General features: G+C 49.5%; 1 protein-coding gene across 3 annotated transcripts in view; it reads left to right on the top strand.

Moving 5' to 3' along the window:
* Positions 1–1,777: 1,777 nt before the first annotated feature.
* The window catches only part of Zhx1 (zinc fingers and homeoboxes 1), a 27,132-nt gene continuing 23,135 nt past the window's right edge, over positions 1,778–5,774 (top strand). For 2 of the 3 annotated variants that reach the window (XM_021216614.1, XM_021216615.1), the window contains exon 1: positions 1,778–2,137. The gene's annotated coding sequence lies outside the window, so the exon portion shown is untranslated. The other variant, XM_029547948.1, reaches the window with a different exon arrangement.

Genomic DNA, 5,774 nt, shown 5'->3' with positions numbered 1-5,774 from the left:
GCTAGCAAGTGAAGTCCATATGCCTCAGCCACTTCAGATTCTCCTCAATTTTCACTTTGATGTATTCTATGAGCATTTTTTTTTTTTTTTTTTTTTGCCTAGCATCTAGTCTGTAAGATCCTGGAAGAACACAGCCTTCTGGATCCACGGCTTCCACATCTATGATTCAACCAACTGTGGATCAAAATGTTCAGAAAAAAAAAGTCATGCATGTCTGCTGAACGAGTCAACTTTTTCCTTGTCTCGGTATGTTAAACAGTTACAGTACAGCAGCTCCTTGCCTGGTGTCTACATCATCCTAGTAGAGATGAGGTAAACTCCATCGGGGCATGTGCACAGATTATATGCGAATTCCACACCAGTTTATTTAAGGGACTTGAACGACACTCTATTTGGGTATCATGGAGGGTTCTAAAACAATCCCTTTTAGATACCAACGGAGGACAGGATGGCCTTACTCAGTTTTACATCTCCTTTAGTGTCCGGCACATGTGGTCCTCAAAAAGCAAATGGTTGAATGCATGGACAAAAGGTTGATTATCTGAATTTGAAATATTTTCTTTGTTTGGGATTCTCAGTGGACCTGGAACTGTCTCTGGGTGAGCATAAATGTGTGTGTGTGTGTGTGTGACTTTGTCTTGTATATACATATGAGGGACACGAGTATTTAAATACATCGTGGAGAATGCATTGTTTTATTTTACTGATGTTAGTACTGCATTATAAACTGCTTTCTATTAAACTACTTTCTATGATTTCTTAAACTATTTGTATAAGTAGCTTACATTCTGAATTTAGTTGCAAGGGGCTTGAGCGCAGTTAATTTTTGTTTTAAGAATGGGCTGAGAGCGGGACAGGGTTGAGTATCTCTTCTGGTGAGACCATTAAGCCTCAGCATACACAAGTTTTAGAATTTTAGGATGCAACTAAATATTTTGCACGTTGATTTCAGCAGCCAGTTCTTCCCTTCAAATAAATGCAGAGTGCAAATTTTTGGACTAGTGTGGCTTGGTGGAGCTCTGCTATCCGAACACAAAGGGTCCATGACTGGAATGGGGGGTGGGGACTAAACATCCAGGCGCCAAAGAGTTCTCTTACGTCCCGAGCCGTGAATACACGGAGCGAACACTCGAGTGGTTTCCTTTCGCCCTCGTTTGTTATATTCATGGTAACAATGACGAGAGGGCGGAAGGGCAGAGGTGGGAAAGACGATGAGGTCCTCGGCTGCCCTGCCCGCGCTGCAGGGCTGGTGCCCACTGAGGAGAGCTCGGCTTCAGTCAGTGGCCCTCAGGGGAAAGAGGGACGGCAGCAGGAGGCAGAGGCGGGAGGCTCCAAGTGGGGCCACGCTCAACTTTTCCCGTCCAAAGCTGGAACCACGGGGCTCCCGCTGGACTCGGGCTAGAGGAGGCGGAGCAGCCGCTGACAGGAGCGCGGGACTGTTGACAGCGGGCGGGGGCGCGGCTGGCATCCAGAGGGCGCTGCCGAGGAGGAGCCGAGAGTGACAGTGGGCGGGGCTTCGGGAGGGGCGGGGCCTCAGGAGCCCGGCCCCCGGGAGAGAAAGGGGTTGGTTTCGGAGGACCTAGGCCGTTTCAATGGAAGAAAGCGACCGAGGTCGCGGGAGGCGGGGTCCGACTTCTGACGACCGCTGGCCGAGCAATCGCCTGAGCGGGGCGGAGCCTCGCAGGGCCGGAAGGAGGAGCTTCTCGCGGCGGGGCGGGGCTTCTAGTGACAGAGGCGTGGCCCGCTCCTGACAGGGGGCGTGACTCTGCCTGACAGAGGGCGGGGCGGCGCACACCTCCCGCAGCGCCGGGTTTCCCGAGCTGCGGCCTGGGTCGCATCCCAGCGGAGCGGCCGAGTCCTCGAGTGGGGCGCCCGGCCCGCCCCGCCTCGGCTTGGCTCCTCCTCGCGGCCCTTGTGGGTTCGGGGAGCGGAGTCTCTCTCGCACCGTGGCCTGGCGTCTCGGCGCTTCTGCGGGGCTGCGGAGCTCCGTGGAGGGGTGGCCCCCCCCTCGCGCGAGGGCCCTCCGAGTGGTTCCGGGGTTAGGGTTCACGGGTCAGAGTTGACTCCCTGAAAAGTGCAGTCGCTCTGAAATGCAAGATGGCGGCGGCGAGGCGCTGAGGCGAGGCGGCCCCTGCAGGTAGCTGCGCGAGCCGGCTTGGGGGACTGGGCCTCGCGGTTGCGGGGGCTGCGGGTGGAACCCGAGCAGGAGCTCGCGGCGGGTAGGGAAGCCGAGAGGCGCGGGCGCGGGCGCGGGCGCTGGCGCGGCACGGGACGGGGCAGCGGCGGGACAGAGACACCCCCCCCCCCCGTCCCCGGGACCCAGCCCACGGCGCTGGGACACGCACGATCGGACCCGGAGGGACCGGGCCTGCCCCGCGGCGGGGCGGACGGAGTCGCCGCTCCCGGGGTTCTCTCGGGGGGGTGTCAGAGCGAGGACGGAGCCCTGGGCGGAGGGTTTGGAGGGAAAGCCCCAGCGCCTTGGTTGGCAGAGCACTGAGTAACTTGGGGGGCGCTGAGGGGATGGGGAGCCGGTCTCCCTAGGGGAGAGGACGGCTCTGGGACAGCGGACCCTAAACTACCGTGCGGGTCCTGGGGGAGCTCTCCAGCGTTGGGCCTCCCGAGGCGTGAGGCCACCTCGTGGGGACGCGGCGCAGCCCCCTCTGAAGGGTCAGCGAAGGATCTCCCGGCTGGATTGTAGCGAGCTGGCTTTGGGGTTCGGAGCAACGGGAAACCTCAGCAGAGAAGACTCAGGAGTTGCATCCCCAAGAAGTATAGCGCGAAGTGCATTTTGAGGAAGAGCAGGCTTTCAGGGGAGAAGTTCATTAAAGAGGGTGGAAACACACTTGTCTCTTTCTGCAGAGGTAGAGGAGCGGGAGTGCAGACTCGGGAGAGCCGATGGACCAGAGGGATCTCCAAGCCTTGGGGCTTAAAGGGAATTGGCAAGGAGGGAATCAAAAGGACTGGGGTCTGCTGGCAGGAGAGCCGAGCCCTGACAGAAGCTCTTGCCTTGTGTATTTACACCGAAGTTCCAAGAGAGGGACTTCGAATTCTTTGTTTCGGTACTCCAAAGGTACCAGTAAGAAACGAACCAAACGGAAGAATAAGATTCCGTTTGCTATCCTTAGCTTACGCTGGGCAAAGCAATTGGAAAACTGAATGTAGAGAAGAAGCGTAAAGTAGGAATGCTTACAGTACTTTTCTGTCACTAACCCGACTCGAAAAGACAAAACCAAAACAAACCAAGAAGAGATAATATTTAGGGGGAAATTATAAGAAAGGCTGATTGAGAAGTTTTGACGTTTTTAGGATGGGATTCCATGTAATTCGAAGAAGCAATTCTCTTGGAAGTTAATATGATGGCAAATGAAAATCCGGAAGGACCACTCCTTCCCCAGAAAAGACTGTGTGTTTTGAGTACACCTTTCTGTTTGTATTTCAGAAGCCTTTGTCCTAACACTTTACTCTGTGTGCAGTAGTAATTACCTGTTTCTTTTTAAAATGCCTTGAAAAAGGCATTATTTCAAACTGGCAGTGGGGATTAATAGAAGTTTTTCTAACAAGGCTACTGGCACTTAGATTATTTCTAAAGAAGCAATTCTGATTCCAGATTTTAAGTGAAGGAAAGGCTGGGTGCTGCCAGGGACAGTAGTTGGGTAACAGGGCATATAAGGAAAAGGACATTCATGAATATTTTTTATCTTAGTTTCTCTCTCCATCCTCCAAGCATTTTAAAAGTATACAGACTAATTTTAGGCAAAGTAAAATGCATAATCTTAGATTTTGTTTTGAATTGGAGTTTCAAAACATAGCCTAGGCTGGCCTTGAAGTCATGGCAGTCCTCCTGCCTCTTCCTTGTCAGGGCTGGGATTACAAGTGTATACCACCATCTCAATCTTAGATACTAATTTTTGACATTTATTGTTTATTTGTGTTTGTGTGCAGTTATGTGCATATCCCACTGTCTGCATGTGGAGGTCAGAGGACAGCTTTCAGGAGTTGCTCTCCACCCACTCTGTAGGTTCTGGGTAGCCGACTCAGGCTGTCAGGCTTGGTGGTAAATGCTTTTTACTGACCAAACTACCTCACTGGCCCTTAGGCATTTTTGTAAATATAGTATTTTATTTATCAATGAATTTTTCTTTGTAGAACTACCTCTTGATATGTTTTATTTGACTGCTTAGATTAAAATGAGAAAAAAAAACTCCAAGAATCCTAGTGACTTATGACAGTCCTGAGTCGTTTGTACATTCTCAAAAGAGCTTAATGCTTTTGGTAGAGATACTTTAGACATCCAGGTGAAGTATACGTAGCTTATAGCTCAGCTTTTGGAATACAACTTTAACTATGTGCTGTTCTTCGCTTTTCCCACCGTGCTTATAGCTCTAGTGTTATACTCAGTTCTAAACAGATTGGTCTGGCAAACCAGAGAGGCACACATAGATGCCAGATGGCTTGAAAATATGCTAAGGCTGGAGACAGAAAGGTGTCTGTGTAGAAGATGCTCATCGGTAGCTTCGTCTCCTGCACAGCTGAGCTTGCTTGGCTTGAGGGTAGGACATGAAAGATGTCACAGTGGTTTCACCTTTCAGGAGTCTTGGTTTTCCTGAAAAGGAGCAGAGCTTTGCTGTTTTACTAATGTAGTCGATAGCATACACATGGAGGCTTGTTTCAAGTGTTCCTGTTTTGTTTAATTCACATTCATATGGAAAAGTGATGTGATGAAGTATTTTCTATTTTACTGTCATGCATTCTTTTTTTTTTTAAATTTATTTATTTATAAGTGCTCTACTACATGTGCACCTGCATGACAGAAGAGGATATCAGATTCCTTTATAGATGGCCATGAGCCACCATGTGGGGGCTGGGAATTGAACTCAGGACCTCTGGACAGTGCTCTTAACTGTTGAGTCATCTCTCCAGACCCTACTTTCATGCACTCTTTTAAAAAAGTTATAATAGCCGGGCGTGGTGGCACACGCCTTTAATCCCAGCACTTGGGAGGCAGAGGCAGGCAAATTTTTGAGTTTGAGGCCAGCCTGGTCTACAGAGTGAGTTCCAGGACAGCCAGGGCTACACAGAGAAACCCTGTTTCAAAAACAAACAAACAAACAAACAAAAAGTTATAATATTGCTTGTGTTTGGGCATTTTGTCTACATGTATGTCTATGCACCATGGTATGCAGTGCCCTCAGAGGGCAGAGGAGGTGGCTGGATCCCATGGAACTGGAGTTACAGGCAGATGTGAGCCTCCATGTGGGTGCTGGGAATTGAACCCAGGTCCTCTGGAAGGACAGCCAATACTTTTAAGGACTGAGCCACTCTCTGGTTATATTCTTAAAAGATATTCAGCCTGGCAGTGGTGGCACACGTATTTAGTCTCAGCTTTTGGGAGACAGCGGCAGGTGAACGTCTGTGTTTAAGGCCAGTCTGGTTCAACAGAATGAGTCTAGAATGGCCAGGGCTAATCTTGTCATTTTATGTCATCTGTGTTCTTCAATGTATGTACCATGAAGAGACACACATATACACACAAAGATGTTTAACTGATATGTACCTTTGGCCTAAACAAGTACAATGATACATTTTAGAAAACAAATATATATTGGCAGTTTCAGAATGACATTTGTTCAAGGAGGTCAGCTGAATAAATGTTTGTTTATGTGTTTTTTTTTAAAGATTTATTTATTTATTATATGTAAGTACACTGTAGCTGTCTTAAGACACTCCAGAAGAGGGCATCAGATCTTGTTATGGATGGTTGTGAGCCACCATGT

The sequence above is a fragment of the Mus pahari genome, chromosome 17 (genome assembly GCF_900095145.1).
Source record: "Mus pahari chromosome 17, PAHARI_EIJ_v1.1, whole genome shotgun sequence".
In the NCBI taxonomy this organism is placed as follows: Eukaryota; Metazoa; Chordata; class Mammalia; order Rodentia; family Muridae; genus Mus; species Mus pahari.
Note: the sequence above shows the minus strand (reverse complement) of the source record. Positions and strands in the feature narration are given on the sequence as shown.